This window comes from Homalodisca vitripennis, chromosome 4, assembly GCF_021130785.1.
Source record: "Homalodisca vitripennis isolate AUS2020 chromosome 4, UT_GWSS_2.1, whole genome shotgun sequence".
NCBI classification, from domain to species: Eukaryota; Metazoa; Arthropoda; class Insecta; order Hemiptera; family Cicadellidae; genus Homalodisca; species Homalodisca vitripennis.
Genome location: NC_060210.1, coordinates 152,715,966 through 152,741,545, shown reverse-complemented (window position 1 = coordinate 152,741,545; position 25,580 = coordinate 152,715,966). Strand labels below are relative to the sequence as shown.

Below are 25,580 nucleotides of genomic sequence, written 5' to 3'. Positions count from 1 at the left end.
TAATTCACTCATTTAATGTGGTTCATCCTTCTCTTTAAGTATCACAAATCTATATGTATCATTTGCTATTCATTCGTCATTGTATCGAAACCATGTTCATTTATTTCACATGGTTTCTGAGGGGATATTTGTAATGACTCATTTCATACACCCATCTCGCATTCATTTCAATACTTAGGCCTAATTTAATTTAGAAATTTATTAGTAATAATAATTAAGGAATAATTATTTATAAATTGTCTCAAATTTAGCTACAAACAATAATAAATACGAAATCAAAATTAATCAAAATTCACCTTATTACAAAATTCAAAAGTTATAAAGTGGAACTAAAGTCAGTGATACAGTGTGCAGGGATGATTGTTGAAGAGTGAAGAGAGCAGATATTTGAAAGGTGGAGAGGAGAGAGGGATCTGGAAGAAGTGAAAGCAAGATTATTATTATAAAGAAACTGGTTACATTTATTCAGCAGTATTTGAAAGGTTATTTTATTAAATTCTTATTATCACTGAAGTACAAAGGAGCAGAAGACAGACATTGGGTGAGATAATTCCTTTTAAGTTTAATAGTGATTCATTGGAAGAACATAAAACCCAGGAACATTCGATTTGGCTAATAATTCAAAATTAATATAATTAAAAATTTAACAACAATTATTTTCAAAAAATTACAATATCTTTTATTTTAAAAAAATACCCAATATTTCTATTTCATTAAGCCAGCACGACCACCCTGCCCTAAAAATTAAGAATTGTATTTAAAAAATTTACCATTATTGTATCCCTCCATCTTGTTTCAAAATTCAAACTTGTATGTTAATTAATTTATTCATCATTAAAGTTCATATTTATATCATACTGAGTTATTTGTTATTTCTAACTATAATCAGAATACAAATTAAGTTTAACCATTTATTTAAAGTGTATAATAGTAATAGTATATTACAGTTCTTAAAAGCATCTCTTCGTAATGCTTGAAAGTCTCTTCGGAATTGAAAGTTCTGGTCATCGCTTCGCATCAGTTGAAGAAACAAAGTTATGAATACGGAACTGTAACAAAATGGCATGTGTATTAAGTTTGAGTTTAGGACCAATCAACAATATATCGTGAAGGGAGATGCCTGTGTTGCTCTTACAGCTATCATAAAAAACAGTCCTTTATTTTGCAGCATTGCTTCTGGGTTTTAATACCCCATAATGATGGAATAATTAGTGAGGGGTAGATAGATCAAGAGTATAATATTCATTCTTACGTCTCAGAGCTTGGTATCCATCAACAATATCCATATATAACTCGTTTTGCTGAGTTTCAGAACAACACTTTTCTCCAAGGAAGATAGGCTTTTCTTTGCAGCATTATAAGAAATACCTAATAGTTGATGATTGGGTTTGAAGGGAAGGCATACACAGAAACGTCCGTCCTCGACTCTTGTATAGATTCGAGTAAAGTGTTCAACACATGTTTTCTTCTTCCGTTTTATTGGAACACGATGGTAGTTCCTCTTGCTGCTAAAAACGTTGTAGTTTACAATGTAATAAGTTGTCATGAGTTTAAAGAAGGAAATTTAAAGTTACAGGTCGATTGCGTTTGTTCAGGACAGGAGGCTTGTCCCATCAAAAGGAAACCGAAGGGGGTGCCTATTACATGAGGCACACATGATCCCGGAGTGTGACTTTCTTGGGTTAGGAGTGAAGGCATCAGAGGGCCGTCTATCAAAACATCAACACCGCCTGGTAAATGGAAAGAAGAGTCTACGAGAACATATGGTTCCACTCGACAGAGCACTTCCGGTGAGAGGTGGGCCCTCGGTAGATCCACACAAATCTTGTTTAAAATGTGAAAGGGTTGCCCAGAAGGCAAGAGTCGGCCTGACAGAGTTTCCAAGTTAAGCGGCATCATGCCATTAGTGGAGGCTGAAAGTTAAGATAAACCTGCTTTCTTTAGATTAGAGACATAACGACATGAGCTGTACGTTTAAAGATAAGGTTACACATACTACCCGTATCGAGTAAGGTTCAAAATATGGGTGGGTTTCCATCAATTGTAACTAACCGCTTCCTGAGTAGTGGCGGAAAGAGCGGAACTCATTTCTTCATTGAGAGTTTACTCAATCAGGTGCGCTATTAAAAAAAAACCAAAAAACATGTGAATGGATATAAAAATTATAAATAATTTGTAAATGATGAAATGTTTTCTGTATGATCCTAGTAATGATCCCTTTTCATTCAAACGTATAACATTGTTCGAAAAACAATTGCTTCAAATTACAGATATCTACAGTTATGATGAAAAATTACTATCGCACCATTAAACAAATCTAAAATATTTTATGCAAGGATAAATAATATTGATTTGTTGTAAGTAAAACAAACGTAAAAATTGCATTATGTTTCGATAAACGATTGAAGTAGATAAAACCTTACGTAGAAGGGGTTTGAGCCATTAAAAAAAACAGAAGATATGACAGTAAACTTGGACATTTTAAGATGTATGAGGTTTGGAAGACGATTATGCCATTCCCAGGTCAGACAACAAAATTACCCAATCAAACGTATTCAAGCGACGTTTTAAATCTGCAAATGCACCTAGTGGTAATGGGTAGTGTTTAATAGGCAAAACTATTTGTGGTAGTGATAAGGAAGGGCTTGTTGACGGCAAAGACTATGTAAGTACAAAGTAGTGTATCTTTTCAATATAAAGGGGAAAAAAAATACTTCCACGTGCTTATAGAGCTCTTATATTTCTGCTTTAATCCGATTGTTTCAGCTACTAGGCCTCTACATCCTATCAATAATCAGTAATTTGGCAGAGAATGGATGGCAAGGTAATTTGAAAGACGTAGGGTGTGTTAACCTCAAAACTGGGTGAGTGCAGGAAGAACGTGATTTCGGATGATTCGACGGGTGTAACAGAAGACGAAGCGGCGGGAACTAGTGTGGATAATATGCCAGACTTAATAGCACAGTTATACGACAGTATTTCTATATTTAAGAAAGGACCGATTTGTTAATATTGGGTGAAATGATAGTTGACTTGTGTTGAGAGAGGTTGGCTTAAACAATCCCGGATAGCCATAGGATCTGTGCCAATACATACAGTCACAGTGTTGATGTGTATCCATTATTTAAATTTAAGCCCCTCACGCACTCCCCAAAGTCTGTTATTTATTTTAAGAATAGCAGTTTTATTCTGAGAAAATATTACAATCAGGTTTAAGTGTCATGTTTGTCTACTCTGTTGCAGATTTCGGTTAATGCCTTACATATTGATTTATTTATCATAAACAGTTTTATTCAGTCTTTACGTATACGCTCTAAATTACTATTAAGTAACTTTATAGTAAGGTTTAATGAGTATTTTTTTTTCTTCTTTTTTGTATCAAGTGCCATGCTTACAGTTATCCTTGCAAGTCTTGACCCGTGCACAAGATTTGTTTGAAACGAACCTGTATGGATATGGGAAAATACATCGGCTACTCTTTCCTTCTTGGTCGTCACTTTCAATCAATCACTATTCACTATTGCAATCACTTTCTTTTTGGCATTTTTGTGCCGTTAGGTTACTAACGTAAACTATAGACAAAGTTAATACTATTTAATTGACATTAATATGTTTCCAAGAAATTACTCTGTATTTTCGATTATGCATGGCAAGAAATAGAGTGTACTCAAAGACAAAGTATTAAAGAATGATAAATCAAAACAAAGAAATATTATGATAAATCAACTTTATGAAATAAATATATTTATATGATTGATTTATTATCATATTTTGATTAAATTGCAGAGCACTTTGCATTAAACATAGGATTTATATTTGATACTGAAAATCAGAGTCTGTACAAAAATAATTAACAATAATTAAGTGGTTATCTTCTCAGGAGTTCATGTTGAAATCCCCTTTTATTAGCTAATATTTATATGCAAGAAATAAATCTTGTCATACTAGCAGAAGGTAGTGGGATTCAATATTCTAAACTTCAACAAAACAGTTTTAAGGTTTAGTTCGCAAATTGCGACTTTAAGCATAACACCTAGGCCTATGTTCTGAATAAAGTTTTAAATAGCATAGCTACCTAAACCGTAAACCATTTAAAATAATATTTATAGTTTGGTAAATCGTTAGTAATACCGTTAGTACCCGTTATAGTCAATAGTTATATGTCCATTTGTGTAGATAAACACTATCCCAGTTGGGCTTAGTTGATGAGTATTAGTTTAACAATTCCTCTTTACACTTTCAGACAGTACATCATACACTGCTAAAGGTCAACTAGAGAGAAGTTATACAATAACTAGTTCTGTCCTTACCTTCCTGTAATTTACACACAGTTTTAACTTCATTAGTCATTTAGTGAAATATACTGTACATTCCTATCACACTGTGTGTTTAAATCTGGAAATGTAGATTCTGGAATCCTAATCACTGTTTAAATAGCTTGTGATAATACGCCGGTAACAAGAAAATGTTAGTAAACTTTTATTTATTTGACGCACTTAAAAAAGTTGACAAGGACCCACAAACAATTATCGTAACCTCAAAAATGAATGTTCAAAACCCTGAATGGCAATACAATAATGCTTATTTTAAAAACATTACAAGCAAGCTTTCATATTGAAATATAACCACAATTTCGCAATGGCAACAGTAAATTTAGTTTCTTTCTCAGTCTCTCTTCATTTTACGGATATTAAGCACGCGATTTGGGCCACTCCATGTTGCCATAGAAGTAAATAATAAGTTTAACATATACCAGTTGGCCAACTTAAACAGTTTATTCTTGATACCCCCAACTATATTAAAAAGTTTTGAAATGGGTGAAGTATCGTTTTTAAGGAAACAGGATTTTTTACAGAGATTTGCCAGTGATACACAAAATCAATGTCCGGAAAAAATCCTGTTTCCTTCACAATCCTTTGCTTCTGGCTACGATTCTCTTTACTGATTTATGATTTCTCTCAACTCTAAAGAAACTCTTCACACTCTACTTTTCACAAAGCTGAATACGTTTGCATCGAAACATTTTACTGCTGTCCATCAACACTTCTTGTGGTCCTAGTTCAGCGAAAATGTCCAGCAATACTTTTGAACATTTTTCCTTTGTTTCATTAAACATTCCCTTTCCAAATAAAAAATCTATTGGGACCACTGTCTTTCTTTGTTAAATACTTCAATGCTCTATAATGGGTTACGCCAAGTGCATGTCAACGGTAAGTCTATTTACAATCCAAAAGACCAGGTTCCGACTCATTTGGTGCAGGATCTATAGGCAAATATTCTTTATTTCATCACTATTATATCAAATGACTAATTTGAAAATTTTGATCCTGAAATCCTAATTACTATCGAAATAGCTTGTAACAGTTAAAAATAAAATGTTAAAGCATTTCTTTTTTTGAATATCTTAACCAAATTAACAAGTGACCACAAACAAAAACATATCATCAAAAATAACTGTCTTCGACTCTGACAGTCTATACAATTAATCTTATTTTTAAAACCAAACAAAACAGCTGGTCATTATAAAATATAACCAGATATAGATTACAGTACTTGATATTAAGTAGACGCTGCTGACAGGTTCTAATCTACAGGGATCAAATGTATTTATGATTAATCAATACATCAATTTCATTCTATGCTATTTATTAATATTATATATATTATGGCAGTTAACATGGTAAAGTAAATGCTGTGTTCGTCGCGTTACCTTAGTAAACCATAAAAAAACTTATAAAAACAAGATTTCTAGTATATTTATTGTTTATCGGGTGTCAAATGCTATGAAAAACTCGACCAAATAATAGGGTTTCCATTAATATAAAATAACCTTTCCTATACACCTAGCTTATGAGATTGACAATATCCTCAGTGACAAACGTGTAATGTTTGTAATGTCTTTTGAGTGTATGGTTTTTATGAGTACGCAGATAACGATGTGTACTTTTTGCATCTACAACGTTTTTGAGGCCTTCATTTATTTCTTGGTGTAAAACCATGTCCGATTTTAATAATAAAACATTTTCCTTAACAGTGATTACAATATTATATTTTCTCGCCCCATTCGTTTTATTAGGCTGTGTCCATTATTATGCATAGCTAGTATTACAGTGCCAGATTCGTATTTATTTACAAAATTATATTTATAGATTAATTCCACCCTTATTCCAGCGATTGTTCTGTGCGAAAAGAGCATGGAATTTACTTTACAGGAATACGCAAGAATTTGTGTACGAGTATTGCAAATGTATTAAACTTGCAGTAATGAAGCCCAATATTCTGACTGATGATCCCCAGTTTAGCAGTGTTTCAGGACTACATTAGCGGCGTGTGGAGAATGACGCAGTATATAAACAACCTAAAAAATATGTCGCGGTAAAATTGATAGAGGTACAGTAGCAGTAGACCTTTATATGGAATAAAACAGGGCATCTCAAGAATGAAATGATCAATAGATATAACATTTTGAGTGCGAATTCAGTTTATGTTAATTTATGGTGTTCATATTGTATGCCAAACTATAATTTCTTACTTATTTTCTTAAAAACTAATTTTCCTTGGATATTAATTAAATAAATAAAACAATTGAATTGTTTTAGTCATGTATATCTCATCATCAAGAATTTATTGTAGTATTTATAGGTATGTGTTAAATTAAGTATGAAGAAGTAGTAGCGAGGTGTGTTTTATTTGCAGGCTTTTCTTTAGGATGATACATTTAAGAAATAACCAAAGTACTCAAAATTGGGTTCAATTTATACAAAAGTAAGTAATTTTTTTGTTTTAAGTTAAATCCTGAATAAGTTTTAATTTGTCCTGAATAAGTTTGAGGATTTTATTCTCATTTTTCACTCCTTTTAGAATAAAACATTTTAGTTCTATTACAACACAAATGATCAAAGAATACCTAGTGACTAAAATAGGTACAATCAACGATTTTACAAACTATAAAAAACATTTAACGATTTATGGTTCTAGTGGCTATGTTATTTGAAAATATTTACAGTATATGGGTACTTTGCTCACAGTCGTAATTTTAGAACAAAACGTTAAAACTGTTTTGTCGAAGTTAAATTTAGAATAGTTAATCGTACCACCTTCTGCTAGGTTGACAGGATATAGTTCTTGCATGTAAGTATTAGCTAATATAAGGAATTTCAGCGTAAACTCCTGAGGAGATAACCACTTAAAATTATTGTAAATTCTTTTGTACGGAAACTGATTTTCAATATCATAAATAAAAACCTAGTTTTAATGCAAATTGCTCTACAATGGAATCAACATATGATAATAAATCAATCATATGAATGTATTTATTTAATAAATTAAGATTTTTCGTCATTTCTTTGTTTTGATTTACCATTCTTTACTACTTTGCCTTTTAGTACGCGTTATTTCTTGCCATGCATAATGGAAACTATAGAGTGGTTTCTTGGAAACATATTACTGTCAGTTACATAGTAATAACTTTGTCTGTAGTTTACGTTAGTAACCTAACGGCTCAAAAATGCCAAGAAGAAAGTGATTGCAATAGTAAGTGTTCAATATGTGCCATGGACGACCAAGAAGGGAACGAGTAGCCGATGTATTTTCCCATATCCATACAGGTTCGTTTCAGACAAATCTTGTGCACGGGTCAAGACTTGCAAGGATAACTGTAAGCATGGCACTTGTTACAATAAAGAAGAAAAATATGTTCCTGGCTGCTTATGTAATTATCCCTACACCGGTGTTACATGTGAGGTCAAAGAGAAAGGTAAATAATGAACTACATCTCGTAATTTATAAATATAATCAATAGATCAAACTAATAGTTTCAAAACTTACTCGGTAATAAAAAATAACCATCTACTATAACGGAGACTATCCCAAAACGTGAAACACAACCTAGACCGTAGACTTTATGTTAAAAAATGCACGGTATTGAACAATAGTTCCATACAGGTTGTACTCTTTTACAACAAAGGTAACAGTAATCCGTGTATTGATAAAGAGTGAATAAAATTACTGTTTTCTTTTAATTAAATAAATATAGTTAGTAGTTTAGAAATTTGCAAAAAAATGTAGCACACATGAGCTCTCAATCTAGATTTCACTCTTTACACCAGTATAAATCTTGTTTTTTACTAAAAATTTTAAATATATACAATATTTCATAAAGCCAACATACTTAGTGTAATCTACCCTTACTCATTAAACCTTACTGTACAGTTACTTAATAGTAATTTAGACTGTATAAGTAAAGATTGAATAAAACTGTTTATGTTAAATAAATCAAAATTTAAGGCATTAACCGAAATTTGCAAAAGAGTAGATAAACGTGACACTTCAATCTAGATTGTAATATTTTCTCAGAATAAAACTGCTATTCTTTAAATAAAACACAGACTTTGGGGAGTGCGTGAGGAGCTTTAATTAAAATAATGGTTACATATCAACTGTGGTTGTATTTATTAGCACACATCCTATAGCTATCCGGGACTATGTTTAAGCCAACCTTTCTCAACACAGGTCAAATATCATTTCACCCAAAATTAAAACATCGGTCCTTTCTTAAATATAAAAAAGTTGTCATGCATTAAGTCACCATTAAGTCTGGCACATCATCCACAGTAGTTCCCGCCGTTTCGTCATCTGTTACAAATGTCGAGTCATCTACAATCACGTTCTTCCTACACTCATCCAGTTTTGAGGTTAACACACCCTGCGTCTGCCTATTTAATGATTATTGATGGGATGTAGAGGCTCTAGTATCTAAAAACGGATTAAGGTAGAAATAGATGAGCTCTAAAAGCAAGTTGAAGTATTGCTGAACCTCTCTATTGAAAAGATACACAAGTACTTCAAAATGACTTAGTCTTTGCCGTCAACCAGCCCTTCCTGAATTGTGTCCGTACACTGGTCTGTTCAACTTGACCAACCTCTTGTGACTAAAGACTCTGCAGTTCAGTAACGCTATCGTCTCACTAAACGATTGTAATATTTTTTTGAAAATGATTTTTCCCTACTGTTAGTATCTTCAACATATATTACTCCTGATTGGTCACTTAATTTCACTGAAAGAAATGCACAGGAGCGGGATTGTCTATTCTTGTTAAAAGAACATGTTATTGGAAACTTTGTTCAACCCTGAAATATTGAACAACTAACTGGAGTTTTAAACAATACACTTAGACACTTTTTCATTACACTTAACTATTCGATGTGACTCATTCTGATCTAAAAATTTAGTGTTGTTTTGAATGTTAGGTGAATTTTACTTATCACATCAAGAAAGTACATTGCAAACATTTTAGGTTCAGATGTATATGTTGACAATTGTGTATCTATGGTGATGCTGAAAGCGTTGAAAGCAATATCATGCATAACTGTGAATATAGCTGTTGTGTACTCGCCCAAGAATAAATCAGTTAGGCACAGCAAAACTTACTGGGGTCTTTTAGGGATGAAGACGACATTCGATCATCATACACTGCTCTCTTTGAGAGAGATTGGAGCTCAACTACTGTAATACATTCCGACCTCTCTCAGCTAGCTTAACTCAAGCTTATTAACTTAAAGATGAGGAATAATCAAGAATGCTTTCTTCAGATCTATCATCATTTGCTCCTCCAGTTTTTATCTATGTGAGAAATACGCGAAAAACAACTTAAAACCTCACTAGTGTTTTTAACATTTCTAAACCTATATTGTTAGTTTAGATAACATTTAGTTTAAATGTATAAAATTAGTAAATGTACTAAAATAAAAGATTAATAATATGCAATAACATTTTTTTCGAAATGTGGATATTTAAGATATTGGGTTATGTGAATCCAGAAAACTACTATCACTTCTTTTTGGACTGGGGTAGACACTGTATCCTTTGGTCCACCAGGAAACTGAACCAATGCAAACGTAGCAAATATAATGCTGGCAAGTGACAAGCTAATGACGTTGTCTTGATTGTACAACTCCACTATAAATACAATCAACATCGGAGGATATATTAAGTTTTAATACGTTCGTATGGTGACAATTACGAGATGACAGGGTGCAATAAAACACGACTTTCATGTACTATTCCCACTAAGCAGAATACTTCTGGTGAGTTGCAGCCTCAATCATAGGTTACCTACCCCAACGTTTAATGGACAAAGCTAATACTATTTGCTAGTAAGGACTCCAACAATGCGGTGTTCCCTTCGTATTATGTACGACATTTTTAGAGTGGTGTAAGGAAAAAATGCATCAACGTGACATTCTTTCCTAGACTATATTTCTACAAATAACAAGACAGGGCTTTTTGGTCCTACATATGCATGTATTTATTTTCCTTTTTTTTGCACAAGGCAAATTCGACAAATGGCACTGAAGATATCTTAGACCGGAGGTAGTTCATAAGTGCTGAAGGTAAAGTGTTTTAGACCCAAGTAGGATTCCGAAACCGTTTGTCTATATATATGTTGTATTATTTTCTTGATCGAGGAATTGATACAACTAAACTCTAATGTAGCGTCAGAAAGGTAATTAATTAGACCAAAAATGTGTGCTCCTTTTCTCAGTTAAAAATTCCATTTAACCTACGAATTACCCTAACCTAAACTGATGGAAATCCACCAACTATTTGAAAAATGTTAGGGTACCATCACTATCATAAAATCAATTTTTAACTGAGTAATTTCACTTCCTCATTGTGATCTATTTTTAATTGGCTGGTTTTTTTACAATCGGTAAAACATTGTCTCACAAAACTGTCTTAAGGACTTTCTAAGTTCATTCGCAGTAGAAACTTTACTTAACTTGATGCCTATGGATATCAAATCAAACACTAGTTCCTCTTTGGATAAATATTCTAACTTAATAGCAGGCATTTTGGCTTCTTCACTCAGTGTAATGGCCGTTTAGGAACATTAACAGAAGAGTGGCGCAATAAGTTATGTGTACCTGTACCGTTTTACTGGCACATGAGGGGTTAGCTTTGAAAATTAAAGGTTTGTAAAGGTTCAAAAAAATGAAAACAAAAATCTTCTGAAATAAATAAATTTCAAACTAAAATAAAACTTCTTCTTGAAAATAATTACTAGTTTAATTAAAATAAAAACTTCTTGATGACTTTTAAATTCAAACTTGTAATATATTCGCCACTCAAAAAATGTACAAAGTTCTTACAGCTTGTTTATTTATTAAATTTTCAAAATTCAAAACTTTCACACTCTAATCTGATCTGGCAATTCTTTACTTTCATTTTATCTTCATAATTCAATTTTATATTGTTACTAATTTTATTTACTTTAATTTAAATATTACTTCTTTTCAGTGTTCGAATTTTTTATATTTCTAAAAACATCTGTAACAACCACAAAACTCTTTAAGTATTTTTACATACAATGTTATATGCATGTGCTCACTGCACCAACAAGTTTTATGTTGCACAGATCAAAAGGACAAGTTCCTAAATTCCCATTAAAATTAATTTTTACAATATTTCTTTCCTCAAAATTATTCAAAATAATTAAGAATGAATAGTGACTGGACTCCAGTTAAAAGTTCACTTACCCGCAGGTTCGATGACGATTAGCAAAACTTTAACTCTAAGCACTTTCAAAGACTACTCGTTACTACTACTTCCGATCTACTGAGACGGGAGGTACGGCACGTCTACCTCACCCCACCTCTCAATTTCGTTATCAAACACAGCCATCTGCAATGCGCGCCTCGCTGACAGCAGCCTCTTTTGTACTGTCTAGTCCTTATCATTCTTCTGGGCCTACTCCTTCCACCGGTAATCCAGTTACCCCCGAATTTTTTAATACAATCGGTACATAACGAAGGGACGAACACATTGGGTTGGTCACCACTGAGGTCGTAGTAATAAATACTCAATTTGCAAAGTTTACTTATAAGTTTAATTGTGGCAAATAAACATAAAAGCATCACTTCTAATAATGTTAAAAATAAAATAATGTATTGCCACGTTGCCACATAAATAGAGTGATAATAAACTAAATGATATCATTTGAATGATCCTAATAGTTCCAATGTTATGTGGGAATTGTGCATACGGACTTAATAATTAATTATTAAAACTTTTAAAATTGACTTCTCTTCACGTTGATGTCGACTCACGAGCGCGGGCGTCAAAATCTTGGCTCGACATTGCAGCTGTAATAGGAAAAAGTATATATTAGTAAACTAAAAATCTAAAACATGAATGCTGGAAGCTCTCGAAGTTGAAATTAGAGACTTGAAGATAAATCAGACTCGCGGACATGGTGCGCGAGATGTTGCTCGGCAGCAAGATGGTCAGCTACCAAGTTCTCGAGAGAAAACATTAATAAGCGTGCCAATTATCCCACCAAGTATTAAGTTCTGAGACCATCGGATGTAACTTATATTAACCAGTAACGAGTAACATGGTTGCGAAAGTATATATTGTATGAAATACAACTAAATAATGGTACTACATAAGTAGGCTTGAGAAGACTAATTAGGTCAAAAGGCATCTGGTTCAGTAATTTGTAATTAACATATGGTATTATGGGAGTGAAAATATCCCTACTCAGTTCTTGTGAGATTTTAAAATATTCTTTTGTAATATTTTGTAAAGAAGACTTGTTGTTTTTCGGTATAAAGAATTGAGAAAGTAACACTCATTACGTCACGTTAGTGTCCATTGAAAAATGCTATATCTCAATGTAACGAAAACTAAGAAATATTTAATTACCTGGTGTTAAAACCTTTAAAAGTTGTTCAAAAAGATGGGTTTTGTATAAGTGTTTAGATAGTATTTCAAATACATAGAACAGTTTGGTTATATTCGTCAGTAGCGCAGTCTCTACTAAAATATACATTGTTTTTTGTCTTTGCTACCTGTATTACACTATTAATTTATCTAGCACAAATACAATTGATATTTTATTAGATTTAATTGTAAACATATGTTCCAGCGTAATTGTAGTACTTGAAACGAAAACGTTAACAGCTGTCAAGTGTCTGTTCACTTTATATTACGTGTCGAAATTATTTTAATTTTTTCCCAGAATTTTTAAATATTCTGGACAGTTTTTTACGTTATCTCTTCTTCCAAACCTTATATTTATTTAACGTATATTTAAGAACAAATAATTATCCAAGTGAGTTCCGCCGTTCTCGAGATTAGCGCTGACCTACACATTTAGATATTAATTTTTATATAGTAGATGTATTTTTAGTAAAATCTAAAAAGCAACATAGAACTTGTCCTATACTTGAGAAAAAGGAGGTATATAATATATCGATATCCACACACTTCAACACCATTGTGTGAATATTGCAAGGCCAAATCCAGCAAAAGCTCAAAACTACCGACACGATGTGACGTGGGACAAGGGATGTCTTATTTTTATCAACACTAGAGACATCTTTCATAATTTTTGAAGATGCTTGCTCCTGATTAACAAAGCTTGGTTTTTCGCCTCATTTCCAGAATTTGTGAAACTTTACAATTATTATAAATACAAGAACACCTTATTGTCTTAGTTGCTAGGTTTTTTGTATCAACGTAAGGCCCATTCATAGATTTCAACCTACAATAAAGTATTCATTCAAAATGAAGAAATAACGAAATTTGTTACGCGTTTAGTTATAGTTATTTACACATGTTTTATATATATATATATATATATATATATATATATATATATATATATATATATACATACACACTGTGGGACAAGCTTTCAAATTGTTATAACTGTGTAATATTTTATTTAAAATTAAATATTTCTACATTTCTCTTATCTGTAGCTAATTTCTCACATGATTGCTTCAAATCTATCCTGAAACATCTTGCTTACTTTATTAATATTGCTAATCTTATAATGAGTCTAAAACAGTGTCTTCCTTATCATCTCAGAAGTGAACTTTCACCCCCTTTGTGATCATTGCCTGCCTCAGTCTGTGTGTCTATCCATTACTGCAGGTCATTCATTCCCAGCTTAGACAACAACAGAAAATGCCTCTGTCACCAACATATTGTGCCAGAGCCGTTGCTCTAGTTGATAGTGGCTTAATATTGCGAGAAGTAGAAAACATCACAGGTTTCCCTAGATCCTGCATAAGCAGAGCTGTGATTCGCTTTAGATTAACAGGAAGTTATGAAAGGAGGCAGGGATCAGGTCGTAACAGAAAAACAAGGTTACAAGAAGGTTACAGGAGGTGGAACTTGGAGCTTATCGCCCAGCTACAGGTCCTAGTCTGCTCCCGCGCCACCGTAGAGCTCGTTTGGAGTTTGCTCGAACTCACGTAAATTGGACCGCAGAGCAGTGGAGCCCAGTGCTGTGGACCGATGAGTTTCGGTCACCAGACAGTCGTGAAAGAGGGTTGAGACGGGCTGGAGAGAGGTTTGCTTAATGTGTAATATCGCCAAGAGACAGTTTTGATGGTGGGTCCATAATGGTTTGGGGAGGAATTTCAAGAGAGGCTCACACTGAGCTTGTAATTGTTAATAGAGGAAAATTAAATGCTGAAAGGTACGTGGAAGAGGTTCTAGATTTGTGGGTCCTAGATTCATGCTGATGCAAGATAATGCTCGTCCACACACCGCAAGGGTGGTGCAAAATTACTTACGTGAAGTTGGAATCGAGGTAATGGAATGGCCCGCACTTTAATTCATTAGAATACATCTGGGATGTCATGGGAAGAGCAATTAGAAATCGTCGAGGAGAGTTACACTCTTTGCAACAGCTTGGCCAGGCCCTGCAGGAGGAGTGGAATAACTTGGATCAGCAGGTGATACGGGACTTGATTGACAGCATGGGTCGCAGACTATCAGTCATCAGAGCCCGAGGTGGGAACACAAGATACTAAAACGCCTTTCTACTACTCCAAGTTCAAGAAAAAATCTAACCATTTAATGTCTTTCTCCTTTTTTTGAATTTTAAGTTTTTTAGGAATTAACTTGAAATTACGAATAAATTTAATCTTTGTACATTGTTCTTCGTTTGTTGCAGAAATGTGTAAAGAACACTTTTCAATTTGGTTTTCGGTTTTACATCAATTATAACATTAAAAGATTGAAAAATATTGAGTGTCCCACTTTTTTTGTCCCTCAGTATATATATATATAAACAATAAACCTTTAAAAATTTATATACATATTTCAAGTTAAAAAAAAGGTTTATTGAAAATGTTTTAAAATTCAATCAACTTATCTTCACTACGCGTTTTTAAATTATAAGGTAGCAAACACAACCATTGGACTTTTTAATAGATTCTTAACAATAAATTTCAGAAACATACAGTGTGTACTATTTTGGCATGGTAGAAGACAATATATGGACTAATATAAAATCCTCTGTATCAAACATTTTTTATATTTCGCCAACCATATGATGGTGAAGTATATTCCTGGTTGATTAAAGTATATATTAATGGATGATTTTAGTCATCCAGAATTCTTAATACAAATTACCTATCCAGATGTTAGCAATCTACACACGCATGATGTTTGTTACGTTGCCTTTTTTTTATTAACGGTCTATACTTTCATGTTTACGAATTAAAATCGTAAATAATTTTTATAATATAATTTTTCCTTCACTCGGGATACATCCTGACTACGTAACTGGTCACAGGACGAGCCACTAGCACTGGCCAGAAGTAAAATAGTCAATTAACACGCTTTTTGTTACAAAGACATGGTTAACATGTACAAAAAGCGAAGTATAATTTATTTTTGTTCTTATTCACACTAATGTTGTAGATGGAGCTTATATTGGTACTGATAACTTATTTACATCAAAACATTAAAGCAATATTCAACACTTTTATTTTTTTGTGAGGCCTTTCGATACCAAAGATATCTTCTTCAGACACATCACAAAAGTAAATACAAAAAATAAGTTATTCACACTACATCAGAATAAAGAACCAAACGTGCAACTGATCCCTTGGTCCTCAGGTAAAATATTAGAGAAGGATTCTTAGTCCTAACTTCACCTGGTGAAAGAAGACATTTTTCATTTTATCTTTTTACAATTCAGACTTTTGTACATTCGACCTTAATTTTTTTAATTTCACCAAACCAGTCTTCCGATTGAGCGATCTCCCAGTTCCATGAAAAAAAAACATTGTAAATACATGTGAAATTGAAAAGCATTTTAGGCATCCTTTAAGTCCTATGGCCATTGGAAATGATATCTGTTTTGGCAACACGTTAATAAAATGAACACCTGCTTGCGAGGATAAGTGTTCATAAACCGTGGTCTTATGCCTTCCGGTCGGTTAATTTACCCTTCCTCATACGCTCGGCCTATAATCAAGGCACATTTTTAAATAAAATACTGAGTGTTTTTTTTTTTTTCAAAATATAGAGATTTGGTAGAGCCAACAACAGTAATTTTAAAAGACTGGAATTCGAATAAACGATTGTGAATTATTCATTGTTATCATTTTAAGCACTCAAAATTTGGTTATTTGCACAAGCAAACCAATAAACAACTCCTTAAAAGAGAGGTGGGCGTCAATCGGTCCCTAATACGCCGTGGTCAGATCCTGAGTAGCGTATTATTTTATTAACTACTTCAAAACATTAATAACTAAAGATAATGTTGCTCCTAAGTGATCTTTATAGTAATTAAATGTCAGCACTTGATCAAGATTTGTCACGACATTTTTAAATGTCTTCTTCTTTCTGTATGAAATATGCCCATATGACGGCAGAAGATTACGTTTCGGTCCTACAGAATTCAAGGTAAAGTTCATTCAGGACATTGAATTTAGATGTAGGCTATGTATTTGTTTGATATTGATGCTGTTTGAACGATTTAATACAAATTTGTTAAAATTAACAAACGTATCATATATTAGAAAATAATTAGATTAAGAATTGATAAACGCACTTTTAACACATACAATAACAATGTAAGATGTTACCAACTTATCATCATACAATCTGTTTCATTTGAAAAACACATGATTTGAGAACGTTTTTGTCCATAGTAAAAGTGATTGTTGATTATACTGTCAAATAAAACAAAATAAATACTCGCGCAACCAAAACACGCGGGATTTTAAACGTAATACAAAAATATTGATCGAAATAATTTGCTAAAAGAATAATTTTATCTTATCTTTACGTTTCTTAATGCAGTGATATGAATACTTTATTGATTTAAGTAGCTTTTGAAATACTGGTAAAATGTAAATTTTAAAATAGAAAATGGTTGTTGCGGGTAATTCTTTGGAGATAGATATATGTCACTGCAAACCTTTTTGAAACGTACAATTTTATTGTACTTTGTTGTGTCATGAAGTATAGTCAGTATTGACAGTAAAAGTGCTCAAAAATATCAATTTTCGCATTGTAAAAACTGTTTTCTAATTTCTATGATTAAATTATTGGTGTATCATACCTAAAACCGTGGCCTAGTCCATAAGGAAGCTGACAGTGAAAACCGTATGAAAATCCATTGAGTAGTTGCACAAACAGACCAACGAAAAAAGCGACTTTAATATTTATACTATGTATGATGGTAACGAGCTAAGATCCTTGTTCTAGCTGGAAACATTTATTTCAAACAGGAAGGTGATTTGTACATTTGCAGCAGGAAAGCGAGATATTTAATATTACAACTTGTCGTCTTTTTTGTTGGCATTAAGTTACTAAAATATAAAAATTTGACCATATATATTCTTTAATTATAACAGTTTGTTATGTTTGCATAATATTAATAATCAGATTGTCTTGGTCGTTGTTTTTGTTTTATACTTTTCTATTAGACTATTTTCATTGGTTAGTAATTCTAATGTTTGTAATTTATAAACAAAGATTGATAAACACAAATAAAAAAGATGTGGCCGCATTTTAATTCTGTAGTTGCCTTTACGGACCAGACTAATGACAATCAAGGATTGGGGAGCACGTATCTTTAAAGTATTAGTTTATGTTAATAAATAATTACGAACTTACTACTAAATTTGGTACTACATTGTGTTACTGTGATATTAAAAATATGACATCATTAATTATACTGTCCTGAAGTTGTTTACTTTTTTATATTACATTTTATTCAATGAGAACAAAATAATAGTGGTATAAATAGTTTATAAAGTAGAAAATAATTATTTATACAAGACTTTTTTTAAATATTTTATTCCACTAAAATTGTTATCTAAATCAGAATACAGGGACAGGGATGATTTATTATTTATTTTGATGTATCAGAAACAGAGCACGGTATCTATGATTGGATCTAGTGTACCACAATCAAGTTGTCTTAACTATTGTAACTCATTAGGTTTGATCCTCAGAATGATCTACAATCAAGGTCATTAGTTACTTTAAACTGCTGCCTAGCGGACAACAATTGTTGTGTTATCTGCAACAATTTGCAGTTGAGTCATTCTTCCACCTTACAAAGCGTAGCCTCATTTATGTTTTCTGTCAATCCCTGTACTCCTGATACTCTTTTGTGATATACAGAAAGAGAGAGACAGAGTTGGGAACGGCAGAGAGAGATCGGCAAGTGTTCACAAAAGCTCTGCTCCAAAACCTCTATCCGTGTCTGCTCTCCTAATATTCCTGGTACATGGGAAACACAGAAACGCAGGCCCCGCCCTAGCTCAATTTCTATTGGTTAGACAAATCTATAAAACGCCATTCTGGAAGGCCGAATTTTTGGGTCCGCTACCGATTTTTTGTTCTAGGTCGCCTGTCCTCTCGACCGCTTGTCCGCCCCCGTCGGCCGCTTGCCTACCCCTTACTGCCTACCCCAAGTAAGGGGTAGGCAGAGCCACCATTGATGCTTTGCCATTGGTCGTCTTCGTTGGGATGACCTCACCACTGCTGCTCCGGATAACTACCATTTGAAACATTGAATGACAATGTGACTACAACCCGGGATAGTAGTATTCTTTCTGTAATTCTCTGAAGTTAATTTTATTTAAAGTTTTAAAATAATTTGATTAAAAAACTAAATATAAGTCAATAACTTTATTTAACCATAGGTCTTTTCTTTCTTTTCAGATGAATATATACGTTATTTGCTATACAGCCTTTTATGGGAATTTGACAGTCCTGTTTCTGTCGGAGAATACACAAAACAAAGATTCTTTACGCACAGTCGACCAATATATACTAACTTTAGTCAAACATGGCCATCTGATATTACAGTTGAACATGATGGAGGTTATTTTACCAAATTCGATTATAGACCGTGGAGGCTTGAAGAAATTGATGAACATAGTAAGTATTTAACAGTAATATTGTATTGTCTGAGAATCTGTATTATTACAAAGAAATACTATTTATTTTGCGTTTCATAATCATAATAGCTTGAAGGGGTAGCCTTTACGAGAGTACTTTAAATAATAGAGTGTTCAATTTGTTCGATAAAAATGAAGGTTGACGGCAGGCAGCAGAGAGGTAGAGCCACTTGTTTGAGTTGTTAGCTTTTACCTCTACAATGACGAAACGTAGGGGAGAGTGACAGCAGTCGGTTCCGTTACAAGCGAAATTGAACATTGAACATGACATTCTCGATAATCATGGTAACAACAGTTTTATTTTATAATACTAAATATCCCACACTGAGTGCTACTGATAGTTCTTAGTTTAATTGCTCACACTGAAATGATATTTTATTTATCTAATGTATAAAATTTTATTAGTAAAATCCTGGTTTATTGTATCAGTAAATTATTTGTGTTCAATAAATAGAAAACTAAAGCCCCTATTTATGTAGCCTACTAGTACTAATTGTCAAGTATCATTTACCTGATAGACGAAATGGTTTAAAGGCTTTTGATCCTGTTCAACATATTGATCTATAGGTATTAGAAAGCTTAAGAGAGTTTTTAAATAATTACCTTTATGGGCTTATAAAAGGTGTTTTAACGTAACTTTATCGGAGTTAAAACCGGTTACAACATAAAATACTCTTACGTTGATTGTACTTATTATTTTTCTTCTCGTATAGAAGTCATAGTTGTCGCTATCGTAGAATACCACTACGGTTGTGATGGAACAAGTTATGAGTAGTTAATTTTATATCTGCAATAAATTGTGCTTTTATAACTATGGTTACTAAGCAAAGTATAAATGATAAATGAAATATAATAAATGAATAAGGTCACAATATTGACTAATAATAAAATTTTAATATTTTAATGAATATCTGCTCGTATGCACCATAAATTATCAAAGTTCAGAATAATTTTTCCATCAATTCACGAGACAATTTACTAACTTTGCTAGTTTAGGTTATCAAAGTTTGAATATACTGAAATGAATTGATAACAGAATAAGAAAATACATGGTTAATCAAGTATAGCCTTCGTTTGCTTATACTACTTTACTGAGTTTGAACTTTTTCTTCCCATACTTAAACATTTTGTAAAATATAATTTTTTATTGTAAACCCACGTGTGTAAGTAATCCTCACGTATCCACAGGCCCGGCATCGGTGAGTTCCCGTTATCCACGGATCTGTTTGACAGCTAAAATTAAATAAATAAATAAAAAGTAAATATTTACAATAATAAGTCTACCACTCTTGACTCAACAAGTTGAGGTTTGTTCACCACTGCACCGAAGACACTATATTATATCTGAGAATTACCTGAAATTACAGTTGCTGAGTGACGCACTCACCCTTTCACATCATCAATATCCACCGGGACCATACGCTATTGTTACTCACACATTCCTTCTTAGATCTGTCTGTTTATATCATTCATCAGATCGTACATACACTTCTATACTTGGCTTGATTGTGTGTTTTTTTTATAAGTGTGTTAATGATACAAAATCGTTCTCAGCATTAATCAACTAAGATGTCTCAGGTGGAAAAGAGGAAACGTGTTTTGCTGTATTTAGTAAAAAAATATTTATTTAATAATAAATTGATAAGCTTGCTTCAGTCACTAGAAAGTTCGTATTGAATTATTGGAGCGTTCGCAAGATTCGAGAAAACGAGGAAAAATCAGAGGTAGTGTGATACTAAGTGGACTTCTCCGTGCCAAAACTGCTCCTGTTTCTCGAGACATGAGAGTTTAAAAAACTGAAAAGGCATTGAGCATTTTTCTGACTCGTTAGGGAGTGCGCGATATTTCACCTCCGCCACAATTCCTGGCTAGTAAGGGATGGTTTGAAAGGTGTAAGCTTCTCTTCAGCGTTCATATTGTGAAGCTCGCAGGTGAGGCAGCCTCGGCAGACCAAAATCAGCAGATAATTTCCTAGCAGAAATGAAATCAGTTTTAGAAGACGGAGAGTTCAGTGCTGGACATGTGTTTGTTTAATGCCGATGAAGTTGAGTTCTTATGGAAAAGGATGCCTTCGAGAAAATTTCTGTCACCATCCTAGAAAAACCTCGGAGTGCTTCACGGCTGGCGACTCAACAAATTATTTTGTGCTAATGCTAGTGGATTCGTGATTAAGTCTCTGCTCGTTTGTAAGTAAAAGAGTCCAAGACCTCTACAAGGAAAGAATATGTACCTGCCAATCTTTTGCAGGTAACATAAACGGTTGGGACGTTTTGAAATTTTGTTTCGTGTTGATTCACCAACTGTTTCGTTCCAGAGGTGATGGTCTACTTTGAATCCAATAACTTGCCTTTCAAAGCCTTATTGGTGATTGACAAAATCCCCTGACCACACTCTAATTGAACGTCCAAACACCTAAGTCATATTCCTGTCTCCAGTACCACATCGATCCTACAGCTATTAGATCAAGTTGTGACTGCGGGTTTTTCATTTCATTTCATTTCATTTATTGAGTCAACGGTAAACCATTTCGAAGATTTTACATTTTTCTAGAATCTATGAATGATTCCCTGAAGTCACAGTCATTTCAACGTGGTGAACATAGAACATCACAGATCGTCTTAATAACACCAATGACTTCATTTGTGAAGTGAAGGCGTCTACCATAAATGCATGTTGGCGAAGTATATGGGTTGAAGCTGTAAGAGTGATTGATTCCGAAGTGTTTAGAGTAAATAGAAAAACATCAGTAGTGGATAACAATCACCACGTCGAGGGTTAGTGTTTTCCTGAAATAGACCGTCAGGATGTGAAAGAAATGGGCGAAGTTAAAGACGAGGAACTCACAGTGCAGGAGTTAGACGAACTGATAACATCTCCAAACAAGGTAGTCGAACAACATGAAGATGTAAACGAATTCCCCGATAATCTTGAAATGAAGCCAGGGTTTTCATAAACATACAATGGACGACATCCTACGCATTGCAACGCAATTCGCAGATCACTTGTTGTAGTCGGATCTCCTCATGGAAATGACTCTTCGATTAAAAAGAGGACTCAGGATCTGGTGCCCCGTATGAATAAGCCCGCAAGGCATTGGAAAAAAAAGAAGAAACAAACCAACGTAGCAAAGTATTATAAGACTTCCTTTAATTTTGCATTTATATACTCTGGAATGTTCATAAAATTGTTAAATACACACTTGAAACAACTACACTGTACAGTATCAACATGTTAAAATTATTTGTGAGAACTAATCATACAAAATTTTGCTTGAATACTATATCGTTAACCGCGGTTTCGCGGTCCTCGGGAAACTACCGGAACGTAACTTCCGCTGATACGAAGGGATTAGTTTCATTTATTTTGTAAGGGGAATATGGAGGTAATTAATGCATAAGAAACATTACCTAATTCATCATAATAAACTATACCCCTTGATATATTACTATTATTACATTTATGAAATTTAATTCACTGCGCAATAGACTATATTTCCTTAGACTTACTAATTAAAACATATCAAATATAAAATCTATAACATTGAAATATCCTAAGAGCACAATCTTAATCTCTGGAGATTTTAATATTAATCTATTTGGAAATAACTGTGATAAAACACAGTCCATAAATTTATTGAAATCATACAATTTACACCCACACATGTTTAAACCGACACGCATAAGTAAACAATCTCGTACTTGCATAGACAATATCATAATATGTAGTATAGATTCTTCAAATTGTAAAACCGTTGTCTTTGAATTTAGTCTTTCCGATCATCTAGCGCAGTTAATGTCTACATGTACAATTCCTATTAAACATTTAAGAGCTAATCATTGTCCTGTTTCTAAAAGTAGAAATCTTTCTCGAAATAACATAACTAGTTTTATATATAACTAGCGGGCCCGGCGCGCTTTGCTGCGCATTTCAATAATTTTTTGCAAAAGTTGCCCGCGGCTTCGCACGCAATTTCCCGTTGAAAACAGTACACTATATTCACTTATTCTTTTTCTATCACATTCTAAACATTGCTGAGATAATTGATAGTCGTTCCATCGTGAGCCTCTTGGGCGTATTATGAAGGTATGTACCATATTCCTGCCTCTATCTAGCTGTTACCCACGGCTTCGCACGCAAATCTTAAGAACCGAAGTCCTTATATTACTTAGTAAATTTTTTTTTTTTTACTATAATAAATTTTAGATTAAATTAGTTATATCTCCGATGCCACGATTGAGCTTGCTTTGTTGTCTCGATCGAGAGAATATGTACACACGGAGTTTTGAGAACCATACTTCTGTCAAAAAAAAACAACTAAGGTTGATTTTATAACATTCTTTATATTTGTAGCCAACGTAAGATAGTAATTATGATATCTGCATTACTCTTCTGATCAAGCATGAGCATGGTTTATATTAAATAAATATTGCAGTTAAAGGTGAATTTTTACGTCAAATTTGAATTGTATTATCTGGATAGTAAAGTCTATGTTTAACAGTGATTGCAAAAACAGTTTAAACAAAATTTGTCGTTTCTCTTAAGCTTACTCTATGCTTTAAAACTATAAGTGTAATATATGTTTACAAAGAACAGCTGATTAAAAATTTGAAAAGACGTTAACATATGTTTGCTGCAATGCATTTCTTATGGGTATTTCTGTAACCAGTGGGGCGGAATCCTGAATCGGGAAAGGGATGGGCATAGCTTATAAAACCTTCTCCGTGGAAAAATACATATACGTACAAATTTTCATCATGATCGGTCCAATAGTTCACGATTCCATAAAGGACAAACATACAAACATTCATTTTTATATATATAGATTTAAGAAATGAATCCTGGATTTCAGTATTTAACTTAGCCAGTAAAAATAATTCAAATGTGACTTTTAACGAATTATTAAATATTTTTTATCTTTATTTTGACTTGGCCTTTCCTTTGGTTGGAAGGAGAAAATTGGGCCCTGTTGTGAGGGGCTGGGTCACTCGTGGGAAAAAATATCGAGTGTCCGAAAGCAAGAGCTTCATCAGCAGTCAAAACGTTCAAATGATCCGAATTTCATTGCGTATGTAAAAGAGTACAGGAAGATTTTTAAGAAATGTGTTAATGCAGCAAAAAGTTTGCATAACAAAGATTTATTTGGGAAATCCGCTAATAAACAAAAAAACAGCTTGGAATATAATTAAGAGTGAGCTGAAAAAGAGTCAATCAAACCGGTCATTACTCTGGAGGACTCAGGACTGTCTATAACTGACCCTTACACTGTTTCATACAGTTTTAACACATATTTCAGTAATGTTTGCAACAAATTAAATATATTTAATATCCCAAACGCCCAAAAAGCTTTTAAAGTATTTAATGAGATGAAAACCCAGTATATCGTATCAAACTTTGAACTCATTCTTGTAGGCGATGTAATGAAAATTATATCGGAAATAAAGTCTTCTCGGGCAGCTGGCTGGGACGGTATTTCACCTTCTCTTCTAAAAGAATGTGCCTCAATTATTGCTCCACCCCTAACCCACTCCGTAAATATGTCCCTTCAAACTGGAGTGTTTCCCGACAAACTAAAATTTTCTTCTATCACTCCAATTTAAAAAAGGCGATTTGAAGTCCGTGGAAAGCTATAGACCTGTATCCATTCTCCCTGAATTCTCTAAAGTATTTTAAAAAGCTGTTATAAATTCTTTAACCGATTTCTTCTAAAGTAACACACTCCTTCATGACTTTCAATTTGGATTCAGGAGAAATAAAAACATACATAACGCCTTGTACACCTTTCTCAATGAGGTCACCACTGCTGTGGATGAGTCACAGAGTGCTATCGGAATATTCTGTCACCTGTCTACGGCTTTTGATTGTGTAAACCATTCTCTTCTTATAAACAAGTTATCATTCTATGGTGTGCAGGTCAAAGTAAAAGAATGGATATCCTCTTATCTAGAAAATCGCCAACAAAAGGTTGTCATTGGAGATCAACCTATTTCTTCAAAATATCTTAATGTTCTACACCGAGTTCCATAAAGGTCTATATTAGAGCCACTTTTAATTCTGATCTATGTAAATGACCTTCCAAAATGTCTATCAATTTGTACTCTTAATTCATACACTGATGATACCACCATCTTTATTAAGAATTCAAATAGGATGCAACTACTTCATCATCTTGCATCAGAAATTACAAAAATGAAAGAGTGAATCAGCGACAATGGCCTGCTTCTAAATACAGAAAAGACATTCGCAATAAACTTTCATTCCAACTATCAAAGAAGTGCTAGGGCAGAAGATTCCTACCTCCAGCTACTGGCCAACACTACTCCGATAGGAAAGTTTCTGCGCCTCCTGATCGAGGG

The 25,580-nt window shown here is 33.3% G+C and overlaps 1 protein-coding gene across 6 annotated transcripts in view; it reads left to right on the top strand.

The window, feature by feature from the left end:
• The first annotated feature begins 7,368 nt into the window (after positions 1-7,368).
• LOC124360348 (polycystic kidney disease and receptor for egg jelly-related protein-like) overlaps positions 7,369-25,580 on the top strand; it is a 202,855-nt gene continuing 184,643 nt past the window's right edge. For all 6 annotated transcript variants that reach the window (XR_006922237.1, XR_006922234.1, XR_006922235.1 and 3 more), the window contains exons 1-2: positions 7,369-7,756; positions 18,989-19,207. The gene's annotated coding sequence lies outside the window, so the exon portion shown is untranslated. The remainder of the gene's footprint in view (positions 7,757-18,988; positions 19,208-25,580) is intronic.